Consider the following 23,610-nt stretch of genomic DNA (forward strand, 5'->3'; position numbering starts at 1 on the left):
ATAGTACTATTTAATATTTTAATCAATAATGTTTTAAAAGAGGGAGAAAAATTGAAAGAAATTAAGCCAAGAACCTCTTACTGTGTTTAAAAATATTTCAGTTTTTATTTATCTATTTATATCCGGCTTTGCTTTTTCGGTTAAGGGCTTCCTCTCTCTGGCAAGCATGGACCATCGTGCTGAGTCGATACTGTGTTTCGTATTCACAACTTTTAGACAGGAAGAACATTAGGAAGAATGTTCTCATCTGGTTCTGATGAGAATACATTGCCTATTTTTTAAAATTATCTTTCTGATTTGATAAAACAAGAAGGAGTCCAGAAAATCTAGAAGCAGCCTGGGGATTTTTGATGCAGACATCCCTATTCTGGTTTGGAACCGTGTACAAAGTAGACACTTGTCCCAGATACCACCTCTCTTTGTGACTGGCCTTTGCCATAAAGAAAGGTGTTGTTCAGAATCCAATGTGTTTTGGGGGTCGTATTTGCCAGAATAGTCAAACCTTGATAATCCTGGTTCAGGAATATGAGAAATGCGTGAAATTTATCTGGAATCTCAAAGTCTCATTTTTAAGCTACTGCATTGTTTCCCATCACATCAAGCTATTTTTAAAACTCAGAGGAGTATGAACTCCTTAGATGTGAGCTGATCTCCTTTACTTTCACTTGACAAACCCTTGGGAACCAGGTATTGAGAGTATCAAGCAGGAGAAAACAGAGGGCCAGTGAGGGGCAGCAGTGCCCATGAGAGTCAATGGCCTGGATTTATGTCCCAGTTCTGACCTCGCTACCTGTGTGACAGTTGGCAAGGTGACCTTATCTCCCTCATCCTCAGTTTCCTCCTTGGGAACCTGACAATGACAAAAGCAACAAAAATGGATGATTTACTTGCCAATTAATATGTCAAAATGACTAATTGGTTGAATATTGGTGTTTTCTGCCTCTGGTTGTTCAAATATTAGTTATTTGCAACTTTTAATGCACTTCAAAAGCATTTTAAAAAGAACATTTGTTTGAAAATCTTTGTTTTGTGACTTCTAGGATAGTTTAGCAAATTCTAATGTACTGTAATGCTTTCTCCGTTTGCCTTTGAGAGTCCTTATATTTCTAATTTATTTTCAGTTATTTGTGAAGATGAACAAAGTTAGAAATAAAAGATAAAATAAAACTAAAAGAACAATAACAATAATTAACATAAAATATCAATAAAAATAATGCCTCTTTGGCCAGTATTTCCATAAATTTTATGCAAAATCTTTTTATTTTTTGTACATTTTTGCTAGATAATATTGAGAAAGACACTAATACATTATTTTTAAAAAATGGAATAGGGGATAAAAAGCTGAGGAATATTTGTCTAGACTGTTTCTTGTTATTTAAACATTCCAACAGGCATTGTGGTGCCTTTTTCTCAAGACCATTGTTGTATATCTAGATGGCACAGGTCCCTTTATTTCACAGTTAATAAGAAGGGACAGGTGGACCAACTGCCAGAAAATGTGTTTAAGTTTTTTCAAAAGCAAAGTATCTAGAAAGTGGTGAAATGTCTACAGAAAATGAATTAAAATAAAAATCCTAATCAGAAAGCAGGAAATCATTCTAGGATACACAGACATTCATATGTGAATTACTGATGAGAAACGAGAATTTCTGAACCACTTTACTTTCAATCAGTTTACTTAGAACTGGACATAAAAATTTAAAACACAGAAAATAGTGCCAGATAGAGTAGGCAGAATTGGCTAACAGTAAATATAATACTTGAAAACCAGTGGTCTGGAAAATGGACAAAAATGCAAAAACACACGTAAAATTTTGGGGTTCTTTCCGAATTAAAAAACCTGCGAAATGCATAAAAACTTATAAAGAGTACCCAAACTGTTCAATAACACCCAAATGACTATCATGTACTAACAAAAAAATCCATGTCCGGAAATATTCATTTTTATCTAATTAATCATTTGGCCAATTTATTATTTCATCCAATTTGTTTTAAAACAATTCATATGTAGTCATAAGTTCCTGCCTTGCATGATGGTCAAAGAGGATAAAATAGATGTTTATAAAGTAACGATCAAAACAGACAGTTAATAAACATAGCTCTTCATATATTTTGAGGTTCAAAAAACTTGATAGCATGCAAAAATGCATAACAAAAATTGAAATCAGCTTTAAGATTTGAGGATCGTTGGAGAACAGTTTCTATAAATTATCATATTCAGTATGTCTGATGTTTGCATGCTTTATGAAACTGTTCTCTCTAGCAAAAAAGAGAAATGTACATGCAGTTGATTCAATTCTAAAACTCATGACTTATTTGTCAATTTACACCACAAATCTTTGATAAGCCTTGTTAAAGGAGATAAAACCAGATGCTCATCAGCTTCAGACTGTTCCCTGAATTCTCTTCCTGGTCATTCCGCCCTTGGTTTGTGGTGACCCACCGTGACCAGCACTTACTTATGCCACGAACTATGACATTATGTGCAATAATATCAGATTTTTTGGTTATATTACTATAACTATTGGTTTATACACGTATACATATATTAGCTGAGCCAAGTTGACGCTCATGATTCTTTTTCCTGTTTTTTTTTTTTAATAACTTTGTGCTTTTTCTGTAGTTAATAATGGTCTCATTTCCCACTCCGAAGAGAACTGTCTTTGGTCCAGTGGCCCACTGGTCACCTGGGGAGTGCCCTCTTTTCTGCTCTTGCCTGCTGTGTCGTCTGTTCTCTGGATCCTGTTTCTCTCTCTCTTTTAGGTTTTACGTCCCCATTTTGGTGAAGTGTATCCTGTGGAGCACCCTGGGAAAAAAGCCCGAGGTATGCGCATCTTAAAATATCTTTATCTTATTCATGCACTTGATTTATGGTTCACCAAGATAGGATTCTCGAAATTTTTTTTCACTCAGCATTTTCAGGCCTAATATTGCCTCTAATATTGTTATAAGAAATCTGATGTCATTCTGTTTCCCAGTCCTTTATGTATAACATTTTTTTCTCCTCTGGAAGCTTTTAAGATCTTCTCTTTATTGTTAATGTTCCAGTAAATTCATGATATTATGTTTTGGTGGAGCTCGTCATTTTATTTTATTTTTTTAGTTGTGCTGGGCACACACTGGGCCTTTCCAATTTAGAGTCTGGGAAATTTTTCTTATATTATTTCTTTTCTTATATTCTCTTTTTTGGGGGGGAGGGGGGTGAAGGGAAATTGGACTTCCTGAATAAATTCTCGATCCTATCTTTTCTACTCTATTATATATACTTTCAGTTTTTTATTCTACTTTTGGAGGGATTTGTTTGACTTGACATTTTAACTTTCTGCTGACTAAAAATATTTAGCTATTACACTTTTAATACCCAAGAACTCTTGTTTCTTCTCTCATTATTCCCTTTATATAGCAACCTGTTCTTGTTTCATAGTTTCTTTGAAATTCTCTCTTGCTTCCTGAAGTATCTCTGTTACGTCTGAGTTCTCTTTTGTTCTTTTATGCCTTGGTCTTCCTTGCTTATCTTGGAGGCTTTCCTCAAATGTCTAGTGTCCCTTGGCTGTCTTTCATATGTAAGAAGTGGGTTACTAAGAAGCTGATCGAAAGAGATATGTGTGATGCCTCCTCGTGGTGTGATCTAGCTGCTAACTGGCTCTTTATTTCATTGGTGACTCAAATGTCAGTATCTAATAGATCTTTTCAGTGGGACGGTGCCTCCAAGGAGAACCCTCCAATCCTCTACCTAGGAGTTTTAAACTTGGCGGCTGGTGTTCAGAGGTTAAGTAGGAGAGGAAGCCTGGGGGTATCATCGTTCAGTATTCACTTGATCGCTAAGTTTTTAGTCTGTTTTTTTTTTTTTTTTTTCTGGATATCGGGTCCTTGTTTCAGGAGCCTCTTTAGTTTGTTTCCCCAGAGACCATACTCTTATCTCTGATAAGGGAAGTGGTTCAATCAATAAGGATGAAACCTGGAGTTATAATTGACTCCAACATATACTTCACATAAACCCCCTGTTTTCAGGCATCCTCCCCCAGCCTGCCTTCTGGATGTTTCCAGTGTATGAGCATCTCCAGAGTTTCAAAGTCGTTTGGCTTGCTTCTCATCGATAGCGCCACCTAGAGGCACTTATTTTAACCCTCCTGCACTCTGTTGGGGCCATCATCCGCTTTATGCATATATTACAGTAAAAGGCTATATATGTCACCGAACACTATTGAAGACAGAGTTTGTGTTTCTGCTTTTCATCCTATTTACTGTCTGGAGATGATTTTTTAAGGGATAAGGAGATAGAAATGTCTTTCCTGTATCATCTTGAAAAGTGAAACTCTGGTGTTAACGTTTACGTCGGAATACATCAGGAATGGAACACTGCTCTCTGGGACTGTACAAATGAATACCCGCACACTAAAGAAACTGAGCACACCCTCTTTTTTCTTTATGGGTTTGGTTTTCATGGAAGTTTGAACTTGTGCTGACTATTGACCCTGAGTTTAGTTGCTTTAGACCATCAACATCAAGTTAGCCAAAGACACTAAGTATTTCTGGGAGAGTAACCGGTGATGAGGCAAACAGCACCTCCTGGTCAGCGGACCCTTCCCTGAGAGGGTTTCTGTCTTTAAGGTCAGTGCCCCCTGCTGCTTATGATAATTTACAAGAATTGATGCCCTTCATCTTTGTTTCCAATCTCTTATTCTGGTGCAAAGGGAAAAGAATTCATTTTCTAATTATTTCAAAGTGCTGTTCCCGATCATTCCTTATGAACTATGTGAACTTGGACAAGTCAAACAATTTTGCAAATTCAGTCTCTTCTCTCATAAGCCAGAGAGACCAGTGCTAGAGTTATAGATAATATTAAATGAATTAAGAACTTAATTCATTTATTTATTTAACAAACGTGTCTTAAACTCCTTTTAAGTGCCAGGTATGCTTGGCGATACAAAAATGAATAAGCCAAAAATCCTTGATAGCAGTTTGCAGGGGAAGGAAGCACAGGAGTGATTATTTGGGTATAAAGTGGTAAGTGCTGGGATAGAGGGATGCATTATGTAAGTATAGTTGAGAAACAACTAGCCCACCCTGGGGGTGTGGGAACATGTCAGGGATTGCTCTTGAGAGGGTGACACCTGAAACTTGAGAGGCATCTCTTAAAAGGAGAGTAGGAACTACTCAGGTGAAGAGGAAATAAAAGAATGTTCGTGTCTTGGAGGCAGTACAAGCAAAATTACAGAGCTAAGACTCAACTTTGTTTGTACAGGAAAGTGAAAATGATTTCATGTTAATGAATTGCCTGACAAAGACTCTGACACTCCTGGAATGTTAGTCACCTACCTCCCTTCAGCCCCTCAGTGTGGTCTTATTAAAAATTCAGGGGGTCCTCAATTCTTGGAGTCAATCTGTTATATGATTCAGGTATAGCCACTGCGTGTGTGTGTGTGTGTGTGTGTGTGTGTGTGTGTGTGTGTGCCCATGTGTGTAGGTGAGCTTGTGCTTTGTCAGCTATGGCTGATTTCACATAGGTGTTGTTAGAAAGCCAGTTTCTCCCTCTTAGCAGTTCAATTTGACCTCTGCCACTAGTATATTAGATTAGAGTATAATCTAATATGCATGTATATATTATACACACAAATATGCACTAATGTGGTCTATTAGGTTTCACTGTGCTGTGCTTCTCTATGAACTCTCTGTATAATTCTCTATGAAAACAGCTGTCATGTTCTATGAAAATCCTTGTGCTCAGGCTGGTGCCACAACGGGGACTTTTTCTTAGCACCGAGCTAGATTTGCCTACTCATGAATTCCCTGAAAAGGCATTCCTGCCACGGGCTACGATGGAATAGAAACGTAACCCCCTCATTTGAGGCATATGGAGGATTCTAGCACAATATTAAAATTCTGGTGTTGAGGTTAATGTGGATTTTTCTAATTATGTTGTCCACAAAAGGGAATGGATTAATCACCTATAAGTTCTTAATCTTCTCTCTGAGAATCAGAGATGAGTTGCCATGGACATCACACAAGTCGCTCTATTAGTGTTTGTGGCTTCACTTATATTTTTCATGGAGAGCATAGCTTGTCTTTGTCATTGATTATTTCAGAATAGTGGTAAATATTTTCTTCCATGAAGTGTATCTATAAAATGATAATAAAAGTCATAGAGATAAATAAGGCCTTCATCATGGTTATTCTCCTGGGAGAGTGGATTTGGGTGCCTGCTGCCTTCAGATCCTGAAGTATGGTCTGTTAGATGCTCTCAGTTAATTTCTTCCTTTTAAGAAAGAATTTCATCACGGAAACATCACTATCATGTCTTGTGGATAAAATGTAGAGTATTGTTTTAATTTACACATGAGGTGTCACTATGAAATAATGAAAATTATTTTCTTAGATGACAAAAATGGTTCTGAAGGTAGTTATAAATAAGTTTCAGAAATATTTTTTAGTATTAATTGAATCATTTTTTTGGTTTATTCACTCATTTATTGGATATTATTCCAACTCCTTATTAGATACTGGGACTAAAAATGAGAATGAGACTTAGCCTGTTCTTTGATGAATCCACTTTGGGTGGTGGGAATGAGGTAGGCATGGAAGAAATACATGAACTACCATATAATAAATGCTGTTGTATTAGATATATCCTTATGTCTTATATGTTATATATTATTCAATAGCGACCCATGCATGGGTTGTTAGGGAAGTCTTTACGGAGCAAATAAGGATCCCCTTTCAAACTGACTCCCTAAACAACAGGATTGCATTGGGGAGATTTAAGTTCTGCCTCTCTTTTAAAAGACAGTATCATTACTTTGTAGATCTATTTACAGTGACATGATTGTACTATATAATTGAATTTCGTATACCTATAAATTTCCTATTCATGTCATATACCTATGAATTTCCATATACCTATGGAAGGAGAGATTTCTGGATAAATTCAAAAAGAAAGTCATCTGCCTCATTTCTTTTAGAAGTAGTAAACTCTGTGGTTATTTTTTCTAAGACAACAATGAACATGAAAATCCTTTTCGTATTGTTTGAATAAGAGTTGCAATTGTTATTATTATTTCTGCCTGTACCCATTAATGCTTTAAAATCAGATATCAAACACAGAATTATCAAAATCACTATTAGTGGCTTTAGAAGCCTTTTTTTCTTGTAGCAAATAACTTATCAGTTGAGATGAAAGGAAAAAAACAGCAATAGACATTTCCAAAAGTATATTTTGCTTCATATTTTTAGGAAATGCTATTTTACTATTTTGGGGTAAAACAGAGAAGCAACAACTCATTTACCAAGTGAAAAGAATGAAGAACAATTCTAAATTCTTGATTTACTTCTATTGATCTTGTTTTCATCATTTTGTTTCTTTCTACATAACTTTCTTATACATAAATAAATGTCATCTCAACCTCAAGATAAATGTAACAAAATTTATAATTTATTCATTGATCATAACATTTCAGAGGTAAAATATTGCCTTTTAGCCAACATCAGAATTGGTTGCAGCGAGTGTTAGTCCCTACAGGCAGAAAAAAGACATGTAAAGCCTAGGTCCTTCCTTAAACAATGAAAAGTCTAACTAGATTCGCAGTAACTTAATGCCACTGCCAGATTCATGCTACAGGCTTGTGATATACCTGTGGCCCTCTCATGCATGAACTTAGTATATGGAAACTGCGAGAAAACTTTCAAAGTTGCCTTGTTAGTATGATATATTCATTTGCTAATTATTAAGTACAGACCTAACATTTGAGTTTAGTGTTGAATATATTGTCACGTAGACATGATTCCTGCCCTCATGGACTGAATGTACTAGTAGATTGAAAGAATAATTGTTTATTTTATTTTAATTAATTAATGAATTAATTAATTAATTTAGGCGAGGCAACCCTTGGTTGACCTCACAGATTGCAAGGACCTTGTCAGCTTACAATCCCTTATTTTTTAATTTTTTATTTATTTTTTACGCCTACAGCACCTGGTCTTCCTAGGTGGTCTCCCATCCAAGTACTAACCAGGCCCAACCCTGCTTAGCTTCCGAGATCAGATGGGATCGGGCTTGTTCAGGGTGGCATGGCTGCAGACAGAAGGAATAATTGTATTAGGCATGGCTTATGTTTCTTGTTGATGGGGCAACATGCATTAAAATTTAGTTTAAAAAATATTCAGTTTTATAAAAGGGTGATTTCCAGAGCATGTGGTGCCAAAGACAGTAAGGATGATGGCCCTGAAACTCTCAAACTAGACCCCTTTCATCGTGATGACCGGTTTGAATCTGGAATCTTCCAGATTGCGACAGCTATGTTTACATGCCAGAGAAGAGTGTGACCACAGCTCGGAAGCTGTCCCCTGACATGTTACTGAATTTCAAGACCTGGACTCTGGTCTCAGAAATGTTTATAATGACATGTTTTTCTGACTGTTGTATATTTTGCCCATTGTTTACATATGCGGCATATAGGAAAAAAATAGGCTTGACAAGAAAATTAACTAAAAGATTTTGATCTTAAAAATGACAGGCAGACTTGGGGCCTGAACTCTAGTGAGAGAGACGGATAGTGAAGGGTTAACCAAGCTGGTCTTTAACATTAGAGAAAATAATGTCAGACGTGTTCGTAGTTCTAGAGGCTAGTCCTTCCACAAGCCCACCGCACGTACAATCCTAACATTCTTTGCAAGTCTTGAACAATAGACGCTCTAGGAAGATTACATCACGTTGCCGTGTTTGGTCAGGAGAAGGCAGATTTGTGAATAGGTTGGCCTGCAGCAGTTCTCTGCCAGTTCAGTCCTGTGATTGACAGGTACAAATAGTTCCTCCAGTGGCAGCATAATTAGGTATCGCGGCTGCCGTGTATGGTGCACGTGGCCGCCAACCTGAGCGAGGTATTTGGAAGGCGGGGGATTGGTGAGGCTGGTTTTCGAGGCGTTCCTTCTTTTGTTTCCATCAAACCGCTTCCTTACAGACTCTGTCAGAAAGACAAGCTTAATATTGAGAAAGATTATGCCGAATCCCACTCAGTAAGCAATGAGGTAGTAATTTAACACTCTTGCGACATGCTTTGGTCTTAGCTCTCTGAGTCCTCATTGAACGATGCTTGGTAAATATCAAGAGACCAAAGAAGTCCAGAATGCTCCCAAAGTCAGCCTGTAACCGAACTCTGCTTGTAGCAAATATGGACGAAAGACCCTGAGTTGTAAAATGGTTTTTCTCATGCCAAACACTGCTCAAAACTTGAAGGAAGAAAGTGGAAACAGGAATTTGGGCTGTAAAGCTCAGGAGAGCTGGGAAGTTTATGGCAGGTTCTAGGGCCACTCCAGGGCAATGAATAAAAAACGAATTGTTGCAATTTCCGCTATTGTTTCGTTTTTCTTTAAATGGCAGATCCAAAATTCGAATCCACTCTTAGCTACCTAAATCACCTCCTCTGCCTTGTCCAGAATCTTCTCTCATGGTCAGAGATTAATCTCAAGGGGAAAGGGGGTGATCAGGAGGTGGCTTTACCTTCAAGTTTGTCTTTATTTTCTGCATGTTTGGCCTCTGACATAATTACCTTTTCTAATTTAATAAACATATGGAATTACTTTTTCTAAACATGACCGAGGGGGTCAAAGTTTATGTTTCCTTTAATAAGATTACAAAACTTCTTAAAGTTGAGAGAGAGTTTTCCTCATGTGATAAAAAGTTCCTGAGAGATTCTCGATTTTTTATTTTTTGAATGCAAAGACTTGAGCACAATTAGACACCTGTGTATAATTTTAACTATTCTTCATTTGATAGTTTATATCCATAGGTGATATTATATAGTGTGCTGGTCCCAGGTCCCCATTTTAAAGGTGGGAAATTTTATTTGTACATATTCTGGCAGTTGTTTTTAGATTTTATTTTACCCCAAACATCCAAATATATAAGTATATATTTAAAAGCACATGTAAAAATGCAATATAAAAGTATCTCCTCCAATTCATTTTATATATATGAATAGTATATAAATCCCCCCAAAATGTATAGAAATAGGAACTTGCAATCACAGCTGATTTTTTTGTGTGTTAGAATAGAATTCTTTGCTTCATAAAATAACTTTCCACAGAGTTGATTTAAGTAGCATTCCTGCCCAGTTTGTTTAATAGAGGATTATGAATATGAAAAATTCCTAAGCACTTTGATGTACATTAACCATCTTAAGAGCATTTCTGTGGGGTGAAGTAAGGCATTTATATATTTGTCTTTCCTTCAACAGATATTTTTTAGGTCCTTTCTGTATGCCGAATACTGGACTAAATGCTCAGCACGCTGTAACGACATACCCTTGTGTTGAGTCATGTGCGGGGTGGATGTGTAAGCTGCGTTTCCTGTTCCACACGACAAGGGCTATGGTGTATTATGCAGAAAAGAGCATAGAGGGGAGCATCTAACTCAGACTAGAGGAGAAAGGAAGGCTTCTTAAAAGTGGTGATATTTAAACTTAATTTTGAAGGATGAGAAGGAGTTAACCAGTTGAGAAAGGAAAAAGAACATTCTGATTATAGAGAACAGCATGTAGGAAGAAGCCTCAAGGTATGAACCATCCTGACACTGGCCAGGACCTTGATGTGTGGTCAAGAAGGTGAGCATGAGAAAGCGCTGGAAGTGGTTACTATCTCAGTTACTCCTCCATCTCCCCGGCTGGTCCTCATTTCCCTTCCTTGGTCCTTAACTTCAGCGTTTCTGAGAGCTCAGTCCTTGGTCCTCTCTCTCTAAATTCACGCCGTTAATGATTTCATTGAGTCTCATGGCTGTCCATGCCATCTCTAGGCCAACAACTCGCAGATGTATGTATTCTAGCCCAAACGCTCTTCCAGACTAAAATCTTAAATACTAAACTATCTTTCTGATGTTTCTACTTGGGTGCCTAATAGACCTTTCAGACTCAAAATGTCCCAAACTGAACTGTTCATCTTCCGCCACTAGCCTGCCCCAGCCAGAGACTTCCTTACTCACCTCCACTGATGGAGACTTTATTCTTCTAGTTGCTCAAACCAGAAACACTACGAGTTATTTTTCTTTTAATTAAGGTAAAATTCAAAGAAAATGAAAATCATCATTTTAACCACTTTAATGCGTACAATTTAGCAGCTTTTAGCCCATCCATACTGTGCCAGCATCACCACTATGTAATTTCAGAATATTTTAAAAAGTAATCCCTTACCTACGAGCCACCATTCCCATTCTCTGTAGCGGTTGCCCCAGCTCCTGGCAACCACTAATCTACTTTCCGTGGCTTGGATTTGCCTATTTTGGACATTTCATGTAAACGGAATTATATAATATGTGGCCTTTTCTGTCTGGCTTCTTTCACTTAGCATAATATTTTCAAGGTTCATCCATATTATCGATTAAGAGCATTTCTGATTTCTGTCTTTCTCTCACACCTCACATTCACTTCATCAAGCAATTCTTTTGGCTCCGTTTTCAGGGCGTACCCGCGATCTGAGCATTTCCCCCTCCCCCCACTCCTCCGGCGTCATCTCTTCTGCATTACTGACATAGTCCCTATCTGGCTCTGCCCCGTCCCCACCTCCCTCCAGTGTGTTCCCCACACGGCAGTCTGAGGGATGCATAAAACCAGCAGCGTCTTCTTGATCGATTGTGGTCCCCGGTAGTAGCAAAAATTTAAAAAAATTAAAAATAGATAAGTAAACAAAACGATATGATAATAATATGATATTCAACTATTATTACAAACTACTTTATTCTGTGCAAGTATTCAAGGGGGAAAAAAAGAAATATTTAAATGAATCAATAATTATTTTTTTCTTTGAAACGTTAATGCAAATAGCATTTATCTACGCCACAAACTAAGCAGGTGATGACAAGGAAAGAATCAATCTCCACGCTTCAAGTTCAGAAGAAGAGTCTACTGCTTAATGGTTGCAATTTCACGTGTATAGATCCTTTGTTACTCAGAAAAATCTTCTGATAGATAAATACTTATAGAATAAGCCAATGAAATGTTTTTTTTGGACACAATTTTTTTTTGTTCAAAAATTTCAGCCGATAGTTTCAGTTCTCTAGGTGGCATATCAGCAAGAAACCGGGAGTCATAAATTAGGCACCAGGAACAAATCCTTGTGTAAGATTTCTGTTGCTTTGAAACCCATAATGTCTAGTGTTTTAATTTTTCTCTGCTTTTCTAAATCTCCTGCCTGTTTTCTAGGATAAATACACCAACCATACTACATTAAATATATTTTTTGTAAATTTGGTTAAAAATAGTAAAGCACATTAAATATGAACCAACTTGATGTGGTTCAAGCAAGGGATTAGTTACAAACGTATTTATAAAGTAACATGAAACTTCAATTTCCAGTAATATGGTCAACATAGGACACCCAGAAATGTTAGATATAATGAATTTTTAAAAATAACAATGGCAAAATACCCAAACTCCCCCTAAAACCAAAAAATCTGAGTCAGAGCATGTCACTCCTCTGCTCAGATCCAGCAGAGGCTCCTCATTCCACTCGGTGAGGGCCAGAGTCCCTGCCATGTCGTAGAAGGCCCAGGGGACCCTTAGAACTTTCCAGAGTTGATGGAAGCACCATTCCCCATCCAGACTGGCCTTTTCTCCGTTCTCATCCATCCACACAGGCCTTCTTGCTGCTCCTCACATGCACTCCTCCCCTGCCTTAGGGACTTGGCACTCGGTCTTCCCTCTGCCTAAAATGGGAATCCACTCATTTCCTTCAGACCATTGCTCCTGGGTCACCTACTCACTGAGGCTTTCACCCCTCATATGAAATTGCAACAGCCCTCCCACTCCAGCACCCAGTCTCTCTTCCCTTGCTCTTGTAAGTTTTTCTAGAATATATATCACCCTCTAACTTGCTCTATTATTCTGAAGATGGCGTTTTCCCCTGTGTGGTTCTCAGCCCGTCTTGTAAGGTCAACCTGCACCAAGTTCACTGCTGAGCACGCAGAGCCTGGTTCCTCACAGCACCTCTTACCTCAGGGCTGATAATGCCGTTTCCTGACATTCAACACAGTTTAATTAGACGTGATGCCTTTTCAGCGGCTCACACTAGCTTTGAAAGGTTAGGATAGATAGCAAAGCCCACCAATGAAGAACTTATTGGGGAGAAATTTAAAGCTAAGAATTGGAAGAAAAAATGTTCGAGGAAGAAACCTGTGAATACATTCAACACAACTGGCTTCAGATGTAATGTTTCAAAGAGATCGAGATGATTTTGTGGTAAGGTCTCTGGGTCCAATGTCTCATGTTAGAAAAGGAATGTTAAGTCTGTCTGTTCAGATGAGAGAGGTTAAAAAAGAGCATGAATAAAACCGTAGGAGGAGGAGGCGGCTGTGGCAAAACGGTGACACGTAATTCCCCAGGTCTTCAAAGGAAATAATAGAGAGGACACACTGTTGTGATTAATAGCGAAACTGAGGGAAAGAACCGAGGAGTGGTGTGAAGGGAGCACTTGACGGCACACAAGCTTAGCGGGAGGGCGTGGGATGGGAGTAAAGGGCAAGGTTGTGACGGACAGGACAATAAAATGCTGAAAACTAGAGCGAGCTTTCAATATTCCACGGGCGAGGAAAGCCACCGAAAGATCTTGCAGTCTCCATCCATTCCACTGCATTCGGCTTAATGCATCTGCAACTTTGTCCCACCTGCCAGCTACTGAGTCATAAGGGAAGCTCTTCCCGATGTTCCTCCATCTCTGGGTTTACATGTGTCAGGAAACGTGGGCGTCTTCCTCGTGGCCCACAGAGGAGGCATGTTTTATAGTGGGTTTTCAGCCCTATGTAGTTCCTACTCCAACGTCCACTGTTTCCTTGAGAAAGAGGAAATGAGGGAATAGCTCATCTCCTCCATGGACAGAGCCTGGCTCAGGCAGAGTGGTTCGTAGAGCTCCCAACAGTGTTAGTGAAGGTTGGGATGGGCTACCGGGGTTCAGTGGGAGTGAGGTGTTGGGAGGGGGTGGTGCTGTGAGGGGTTCAGCGCCATCTTCTGGTCACACATCTGCTGTGGACACTGTCCTCCATGGAGCAAGAGAGGGGTTTTTCCGTACTGCATTGGACTAGTGTGTCAGATAAGAAAAGCTTTCCTTTCTTCTCCCAAGGTGAAGATAGCAGACTCTAGATAGCAGAGTCCCAGAACCACACACATATAGAACCACATGGATGAAAGGTGAAGGAAACCCTTTTATTTTCTTAAGTGCTTGGAGTTCTTTTTATGAAAATACCATCAGAGAAGAAAGTAATTTTCTCTCTCTCTCTCTCTCTTTTTTTTTTTGCAGCCCAAAGGATGCTGTGAAACTAAGACTAACTTGGACTTCTTAGCCAGGGACACCGTCCTGGGATCCTGAACACCTCCCTGAACTGTTTTCCATGGTGTGCCTGAATTTGAATGCACAGGGGTGCAAGAAAACACGAAGACAGCACTTTGAGAGGCAGCGAATTTGGGGCTGGCACAAGTGTGGCCACACGCTGAGCTAGCTCAGAGATTGGGACCCAAATGAAGTTAAGTTTGCTTGTTGCCTCCCAACTCAACCTCGACTTGTGAGAGATTTTAGTTTCACAGAAGCAGAGTTAGGGAAGACAGAATTGCATTAGTAAAATAAATCCCTTTAGACTTGGGTCATCCCGAAGATTCAATTTCAAGTGTTTTAGCGTAAACACATTTCTAAGGTTTCCTAATGCCAGCTGATGTAGTCCTTTTGGGAGAAACTAAATGTGCCCAAATAAAATAGGGGTAAATGCCACAGAGAAATTCTCATAAAAGACAAATTATTGCTATATAAAAAAAATCCTGCTTTTTTTCTCCTTTTAGTTCAGGGAGTTAGATACTCACTAATATATACATGTATATAAAACTATCAGCTTTGGCTGGAGATTCAAGAAAAATAGCTCAAGAACAAAGGAGGACAAAGATTAAACCATAATCCTTTTGATTTAAAGAGACTAAGAATTATTTAAAATAATCTTTCCATCTTCACGGCTATGGTTCGGGCTCTCTGATATGTCACTTGTGCATGTTCCCCCAAGGGACTGGAGTAGATAGCCAGGGTGAGCGACATTCTCAGCGCAGGTCCCGATGCTTTCCGCTTGTTACCTCTGTGCTGTTTTTAGAACAAATGAGAGATGGCCATTCCTCTCTATTCAGTAGGGACAGTCAGGTGTTCACAGACTCTTAAGTTAACGTGGTCCATGTCGACCCGATTTTAATTCCGCAAACCCTTCGCTGAACAACTTTCATTTACAAATGTTGACTGTACTCTCCTTTGCATGTGGCTACAGAGATTAAGTCTCTTTGCTCAAGGATTTCTGTCTCTTGAAGGAGGTACATCAATAATGCAACGATAACTGCCTAAGTGACAATGGGACGGGGGAGATTGGGGAAGGCCGTGAGGAGCGGAGGCGGGTCTCTGAGAAAAGTATACAGAGAAGGCTACACTGGAGCTGACTTTAGTACTCTGAATTGTAAAGGAATTAGATTGAATAAGCCCCAGCCTTAATTCCCAGGGGGAAATATTTGTTTGTCTTACCAAGTGATGGACTGTGACTCAATAACGTGTCCGAATAAGATTTTGCTGGTTTCCCATTCCCAATCCTGCTGCTTCTCCTTTAGTTCAGGGCGTTAGATACTAAAACAAGTTAGGTATCTCAAGTGTCAGGATGTCATTTTAGTGCCCGTGACTACACGGGTTGAGAGACTATTTGCTCAGAGGAAACACCTTGCGAGAAGATTGTGAAGACAACACCACTATGTTTGAATACTACTCCTGGAAAGTACATTAATGGCCATAAAATTATTTGGCTAATGTCAATGCATCTTTTGAGTGACGAGAGCCAACCTTTCCCGGGAAAAATTTCAGAGCCATAACCCACCGTTATGGGTTGAGTTGTGTCTCCCCCAAATTTGTATGTTGAAGTCCTTACCCCAGAATGTGACTCTATTTGGAAATAGGGTCATTGCAGATATAATTAGTGAAAATGAGGTCATCCTGGAGTGGGGTGGGTTCCTAACCCAAGGTGACTGCTATCCTTATAAACAGGTGAAATTTGCACACAAACTCTCATGGGGGAAAGGCCACGTGAGGCGACGTGGAGAGAAGATGGCCATCCACAAACCAAAGACAGAGGTCCGGACACGTCCTTCACTCACAGCCGCCAGCAGGAACGACCCTGCCACACCCCTGACTTGAGCTTCCAGCCTCCAGAACTGTGAGACAACAAATTCCTGTTGTTTAAGCCGCCCAGTTTATGGTACTTTGTTTTGGCAAACTCAGTAAACCAACACGCCCACCAAACTCTGGCATCACGGCTGCGAGCGGAAGGAATAGCTCTACCGTTGTCTCGTTCCGTCAGCCCCTCCGGGGCCTCTGCACTGTCAGGAGGCAGGTGCCTCTTCTTTCCAGAGAAGAGCCATAGATTATAAATTCAGTATGGCCCAGCAGGGGGGCCGTCTGTCTTTTAAAAATGGTATTCGAGGAGGGTAAGAACTCACAGATTAGGTTTCTTTTACTTTGTAGAATGTTAGTTAGACTAGGAAGGAAAAGAAGGAAGAGACAGCTCTCAGGCCACTTTAATAATACGCACTTTTCACTAGCAGTGAAAAGAATTCATGAGTTATTTGACGAGATATTTTTAAGGAGAGAAGGTATTTTTGTGGCTTCCTTCTTGAAATCACACACACACACACACACACACACACACACACACACCCCACACCACCACCACCACCACCACCAACAACAACAAAAAACACCCAAACCCAATAAACCCTTCACTTTATTTTCTTGAAGATTTAGTAGCGCTCTTTATCTTTATCTCAATCACCTGACTTAGCTTTCAGTTTTTCTCTCAATTTCAGCCCTTAATAATCAATATGTAATTCCCTGCTTAATTATTAGTAGTTACCCAAGAGGCTTGTAATTTACTTTCCTCGATTTGCAAAGGCATGTGTATTTGTCTAAGGGAGAGATTATATAATATGATGGCACATTGTATTTTATAATGTGATAAGCTATTAGTATTACTAAAATCTATGCTTATAATAATTTGAATTTTGAATGTGACCTAATAGGAAGCACACTGAAGAGAAATGTGGTATCTAGAAAGAGTACTGGACTTGGATTAAGAAAATCCGAGTTTAAAATGTGAGTTCTGACACTTCTGCCTCTGAAACTGCGAGCTGATCACATAACCACGCTGACCATTGTTCAAGGCTGCAAGATAGTGATCTCCTCCTATGCTTATTCTGAGAATTAAAATGAGATAATGTACATCAAGTTAGCTGGCATGATGCCCACACACAGGTACATCCTAGAAAATAGCTATTGGGAATTCATTAAATCGAAGCTCTGTTAGGGTAATAACCGGCTGTTTTCTGCATTTCGGTCGTCCTGTTTTTAAAATGCACGAGTCTTCTCAAATTTAAAAGCTTCTTAAAATTAAGTGCAAGGGACTGAACCTGTAATCTATTTTTCAAGGCATCTAGTTTTAGGAAGTCATGTAGTATTTGTTGAGGGTTTATCGCATACCAGAAAGTGTTGACCTATTATCTCTTTTTGGTTCTTATAAAGACTTGAGGAGAGAGACACCATCATTACCCCCACGAGGAAACTGAGGCCGAGAGGGTGACTGTCAGTGCACAGTCGCCAGCTAGGACGGGAGGAGAGAGCCAACCAAGGCGGCACGGGGTTGAGACCAAGCTCTTAACCTCTGCCCCGGGCTGCCTCCCTGTAGCAGAAAATTATCCCAAGCGCTACCCTTTCACGATACAGACGATAGCTTATGGATAAAATGTTTTTTTATTGAGAGAGAGAACTAGCGAAAGGAATTAGATTTATTATTACCGCAGTATAAAGAATGAAGACTTCTCAGAGATCACGGCTGTCTTTAATCTCTTCTTGAAAGAAAAATCTTGGGAAAGGATAAATGAAAGTGCACGGTGCCCAGCCTTGGGAGAGAAATGGTTTCCCACATCTGAGATGACTCACATCTTAACCTTTCTGTTCCGAAATCTCTTTGTACGTATCCTGTGATTTACTCTCTGGGTGATGAGCTCTGTAGCAAATTCCCGGCCAACGCACGCAGACATCATCCGATTCAGAAGAGACATGCACTCTGCTTTTAAGTGGTCATTTTCCCCCCTAGCTTCCCATATTTCTTTTCCCCTGAGGACACATCATCTACCGTGAAGTAGATTGGGAAGCAGAATCGTTTTCACGCCATAAAAATGGCAGGTTGATTTTGTGGAGTTTTGCTATATCAGTTACAACCCAGTTGGTCCCTAAGTATCGGAAGCTCCCGTAACCCCCTCCTGGGACTATGGTTGTGCTTGTGTGATGCTGGTTTTGTAACGTGGCAATCAGGGTTCATCGTTGCCCAATAATTAGGGGCTTATTCCCTTGATTTTTGTCTCATCGATCTGGGTCATCTTGCCTCAGACACATTTTTCTCTTTAAGGATATCTCCATGAACCCCAGGCTGACAGGAATGAATTCCGATAAAACCCAATAAATCTGACAGAAAAATGTGGAGTTAGAGATCCTCACAGACCATGAGGACTGTCGCATTAAAGGCTCCTGGGGATTTTTTTTATGACTTTTTTTTCCCCCTTCCCTCTAATGCTTGGTCTCTTGCTTCCATAAATTGTGCTGGCTGGCTTTTCATTAACTCAGAAAGCTGAAATAATTCTTTGTAAAGAATTCTTTAGTCACACATGATTCAAAAGTTCACCAAGATCAAAGCCAGTCGGCTGCGTGGCGGGCCCGACACCGTATATTTCATGTAAATGGTGTGGCTTGCTACATTCTCAGCTGGACTTGTTCCAACTTCACATCCCCTCTGCAGATAATGGGACCCTCTGATATCGTCCCCAGCACAAGGGGCAGCTCTGTGTCGGATCTCATCTCCCTCAGGAGCCCGTACAGATGCTGTCTGTACAGACCAGTGAAGTCATCCGACCGCCCCCTCAGTATTATCTGCAATTTTATGAAGCATGGGAGTCATTCTTGGTCTGGGGGGTCTGGGCCAGTGGGGTGGGGGAGGAGGGGAGTGGAGCAGAGAAATGCTTCATTGTTCAGGCCTCCTCCGTCTCCCTTACTTTCCCTTCAGGAGGGTGGGATGTATTAAAGAGCCCCAAAGGTGAGATGAAAGGAACCCAAGAACAACAAGCACAGACGGTCTTCTTTCTTGGGGATACTGCGCTCTTGTTCTTATATTGTCGTATTGTCCTTGCAATTTTCATTGGAAATATACGGGCACAGGAGGAAATGATGTGTGGGAGACATGGGAGAAAGAACTTGACAGTTGGGCTGTAACAATAACAGAGCTGGAAAAACAGAGGGCCTTTCAAGGGGCTGGCCACGTCCATGCATCCCCCGTATCGTGGGCAGAGGCTCAGAGCCATTAAGAGACTTGCCACACACACCGACGGGGACAAGGAGGGAGAGGCGTGAGGAGAGTAAATTCTTGGTGATGCAGAAGAGGGAGGAACGGGTCTTGGCAGGTGAACTTGAGAGGCTCCTGGCGCCTCTTTTCTGTGTGCCTGTTGGCTACGGCATTGATTAATTGATAGGCATCTAAGTCAGTTTCCAGAAGAGTCCATGGGAAGCATGAGCATTCGGTCCCATACGTGGTCAGTAGTGGCTGCGGTATCTGAGAGAGCCCTTCCAGGGCCTCTGAATAGGAGGACCAGAGATGGAGGACAAAGATAAGAAATGATGGAGAGGCAGGGGATGTACCTGGGACAAGGAGAGGGAGAACTCAAGGAAGAGAGGTGGAAAGTCAGCCGGTCGTAGCTGGCGGAATGGCCACCGGCATCTAGTACGTTACCACGTGCTGAAGTGGAATCGGCAGTCCTGCTTCTACTTGGTGGTCTGGGCAATTTCTCAGGGACTGCAGGAGTCCAGGTTACACGGCCTTTCCATCATACCACAAAATTCAAACCCTGCAAAGAGTCAAGTTCTGCTTCATCCCTTCCCTTGGCTTGCATGGCTTGGGGCCAATTGCATTAACCCCTTCATTAAGCCTTAGCTTTTACATCTCCCTTATGGTTTTAGAGTAACTAAGCCTTATCTTATTTCGTCAGGATGTTAACGAATACAATATTATAGGGAGCAATTCAGACATGTGGAAGAAATACTCTGGATGCCAACACGGTGGAAATATAGACAGCGAAGTGAGAAGAACAGAAACTGGTTTTCTGTTACTCCCAACAATAGCTCATGCATCGCAGAAGTTGCAAGTCAGCCTCTCCTCTGCCCGCCGTAAGGAGCAAAATATATTTTCAAAAATGGAAGCATCTGGTTAAATATTAAATAGGAGAGTCATTCTTCTGAGATCTCGCATTGCCAGCACTTAGGTAGCAGTTAAGTACGGGGGCTGTTGGCTTTGACAGCCATGCACTTATGATGCTGTATAAATAATAACTGACAGCAACCCCCCCGGAGTCTTTTTGCCAGTCTCGCCTCTCTGCATTTTCTTTAGCGAGTTTATGCACATAGACAAGCGCGCGCGCACACACACACACACGCGCACGCTCACACACACACACACTTTGCCCGACTATCGTAATAGCTATTGTCTTTTCCCCTCCCCCTTTCTTTCAACAGATGTGTCCGTTTTTAGTTAATGCAAAGGAAATGGCAGCTTTTAAAGGTAGCCTTTCGCAGGGGGAAAGAGCTGTATTAACTGTAGAAACCTTTTAGTTGCACAGTTTTATATTCAGACTCCCCTCCCCAGACATTGCTTGCCTGGGTCTGCGTTTCCTTCAGGCTTACTGGCTATTAGGAGGGGTTGCCGAGGGCCACAGAGGAGCAGCTCACGGGAGCAGCAGCAGCAGCAGCAGAAACTTTAGCTCTAGATTCTTGGGCCGGGGACTAGTAGCACGCGGAGCCTCTGACAAAGTAATATTTGTGTGTTCAAAAACAGGTTTAATGGGAAAGTTTGTTGTGCCAGCCTGGGCTCAAGATGCTAATGGTATTGATTTAGGCCATTGGCCAAATGAAAACGGATTCACGCCTATGAAATGGAAGGACACTTGAAATAATAACTTACCCTCTCAAATTGTCTCAAAATGTGATTAGCATGTGTGCTCACGAGACCATGAGATCCACAGGGCCACTGTAGGGAGAAGATTCAGCCATAACTTGGCCTCACGCGAATCCACAGAGGAGAAAAACCTTGCACGTTCGCGGCGTGGGAAAACCTCCTGTTCGAAGTTTCAGCTGGAGTCAGTATGTGAGGATCCACGCAGGGGCGTTCTCAGGTGTCTGGAGAGTGCCAGGCATTGGGGAATGCCCGCTCAGTGTGCCAACTCGGGTAGGAGAGAAGACCCCAGGGTGCAGCTCATGTGGGAGAGATTCTGGAAAGTGATCACACTGAACCCACCTGGTATGTAAGGCCTCACACCTGAGCCAGAGAATGCATCCTGTGGAGAATGACACCAGAAAGACAAACCTCCCTGTCTTTCACCTTGCCTTGATGCCCAAGTATTGAGTGCGCACAAAATAACTTGAGGATTCTAAAGCGACCTCTGCCAAGTTGTAAATGCAGAAAAGACCATCATTAGCTCAAGGTGTAGAATTGTCGCTTCCATCATGGAAAGAAGCATCCTTGTTGGCATCCAGACTTCAGACTTAAGGACAAGCCTTGTGACAGACTTTCCATTCTACCCTCCTTCCCATTTCTGCGAAAACTCTTCTATGTCCTCTTAAAGGCTGCTCCCAGCAGAGGTGAGCAGAGGGCCTGTTTGCTTTGTGAATACATTTGACTCTTACATTAGGAAACTTGGCAGCGTTTCCATATCCGCCTAAGTGGAACTGAGAATCACCGAGAAGGTAGGATCATCCACAAACATTCTGAGCACCATCTACGTGCATCTCAGTTCTGGAGGATGCGAAAGTTTTCAAGACAGACAGTGTCTGCGCCATTCTCTGATGAAGCAGTCCACATCTACAGTGAAGGTAAACTCCATCGGAACAACCTACCAACACCTGAACATGAGTTTGTCCCCTTGGGCGTTTTCTATGAGTTCTACCAGCAAATGGAATCCCCCTCCAACTAGTCAGTTTCTACTCTCCTCAAGTCTAGCCAGCCCTTCCACATAGTGGTTCCCAAACTTGGCTTTCATTCGAAATCACCTGGGGAGGTTTAAAAGCCGTTGATTCTCACCTTTCTGAGGTTTCGACGTCATTGGCCTGAGGTGCAAGTTGGGAAAGGGGATTTTTAAAAGCACCCCGAGTGATTTGAATGAGCCGCCAAAATGGAGCCACTGCTGGATTCGCATCATTTCCCCATGGCTGCTTCCGCATAAAAGGCCCTAACTGATCTAGCTGCTGGAATGTCTTCTCCATTCCTGCCTGCCCCATGCCCTCTCTCGTGCCCAGTGTATGGGTCTCCGTATGTTTGACAAATGAACTTGACCGGAACAAGATCTTCTAATACCAAGAATGACTGGGTTCCTCTAGAAGGCTGGCTGCAGTTTTCAGAAAAACACTGTGAGTCGCTGTATTAGATTTCTCTTGCTGTTACAGTGAATTGCCACCAATTTAGCAGCTTACAGTTTATTTATTGCAAATTCGAATTTATTTATATCAATCCTTTTATTATCTTGCAGTTCTGTAGGTAGTAGTTCTGTAGAAGTCTGACGCGGGTCTCACCCAGCTGACATCAAGGTGTGGCAGGGCTGCGTTCCCTACTGGAGGCCCTGGGGGAGAATCCGCCTCCAGACTCATTCGGATTGTTGGCAGATATCAGGTCCAAGTGGTTGCAAGACTGAGGTCCCCGTATCCTTCCTGACTGTTGGCCATCGTCATTCTCAGCTTCCAGAGGCCACCTGTATTCCTTGGCTTGTGGCTCCTTTCCTGTATCCTCAAAGCCAGCATTAATGGGTCGAGTCTTTCTCAGACTTCAAACCTCTCCTACCTCCCCTTCTGACTCATCTTTCCCTCTTCCATCGATCTCTCTGAGTCACTCTTCCACCTTCCTCTTCTGTATTTCAGGGCACATGTGGTTGCATCAGCCTCTCCTGGACAATCCAAGACAATCTCCCGATTTTAAAGTCAGCTGGTGAGTAACCTTAACTCCCTCTGCAAAATCATTTCACAGGAGTGCCTAGGTTGGTGTTGGATTAAATACTCAGGGTAGAATCCTGCCTACCACAGAGATTAGAGATAATTAGAGAGAACAGGGACAGTAAGTCGCTAGAGGTCAGAGCCAGGGTCAACCAGTAGATGAATGTTTTGAAGTGATTATTATTTTAGCAGTGACTATAGATGTGATGGATCCTGCGGCTGATAGAGCAAACTGGGGAGAACAGACTCACGTTCATCCCAGGCTTTACAATTTACAAAGACCTTTCTAGAACTGGCTTGAATGTTCTAATATGGGGCTCCGTGCGGAGGGCAGGCAGGGACCTCAGAGGTGCCTCAGGGCCTGCCGAGAGGTGGGCAGGGTCTGAGTACCAGAGGTTCAACAGGCCGGGCTCTGCCCTCCTCCCTGGCCACACACCGCAACAGCTCTGCTTTGACACCTTCTGGGTATTGAATCAGAATGCAAATGACTTCTGAAGAAACACTTCTGGGTCCCTCGTGGGGTAGAGCCCTGTCAACTTCTCTGTCTTG

The 23,610-nt window shown here is 41.4% G+C and overlaps 1 long non-coding RNA gene and 1 other non-coding gene across 2 annotated transcripts in view; one reads left to right on the plus strand and one right to left on the minus strand.

The window, feature by feature from the left end:
- LOC105293666 overlaps window positions 1–23,610 on the plus strand; it is a 60,356-nt gene that overhangs the window by 24,089 nt on the left and 12,657 nt on the right. Inside the window, exons 3-5 of the long non-coding RNA XR_896003.2 lie at window positions 10,230–10,595; window positions 14,098–14,165; window positions 14,275–23,056. This is a non-coding gene — a long non-coding RNA (uncharacterized LOC105293666). The remainder of the gene's footprint in view (window positions 1–10,229; window positions 10,596–14,097; window positions 14,166–14,274; window positions 23,057–23,610) is intronic.
- LOC111741266 lies at window positions 7,958–8,076 on the minus strand. The gene has a single exon (XR_002780947.1). It is a non-coding gene; the product is annotated as a 5S ribosomal RNA (ribosomal RNA).

Source organism: Pteropus vampyrus, unplaced genomic scaffold (assembly GCF_000151845.1).
Source record: "Pteropus vampyrus isolate Shadow unplaced genomic scaffold, Pvam_2.0 Scaffold75, whole genome shotgun sequence".
Lineage (NCBI taxonomy): Eukaryota > Metazoa > Chordata > Mammalia > Chiroptera > Pteropodidae > Pteropus > Pteropus vampyrus.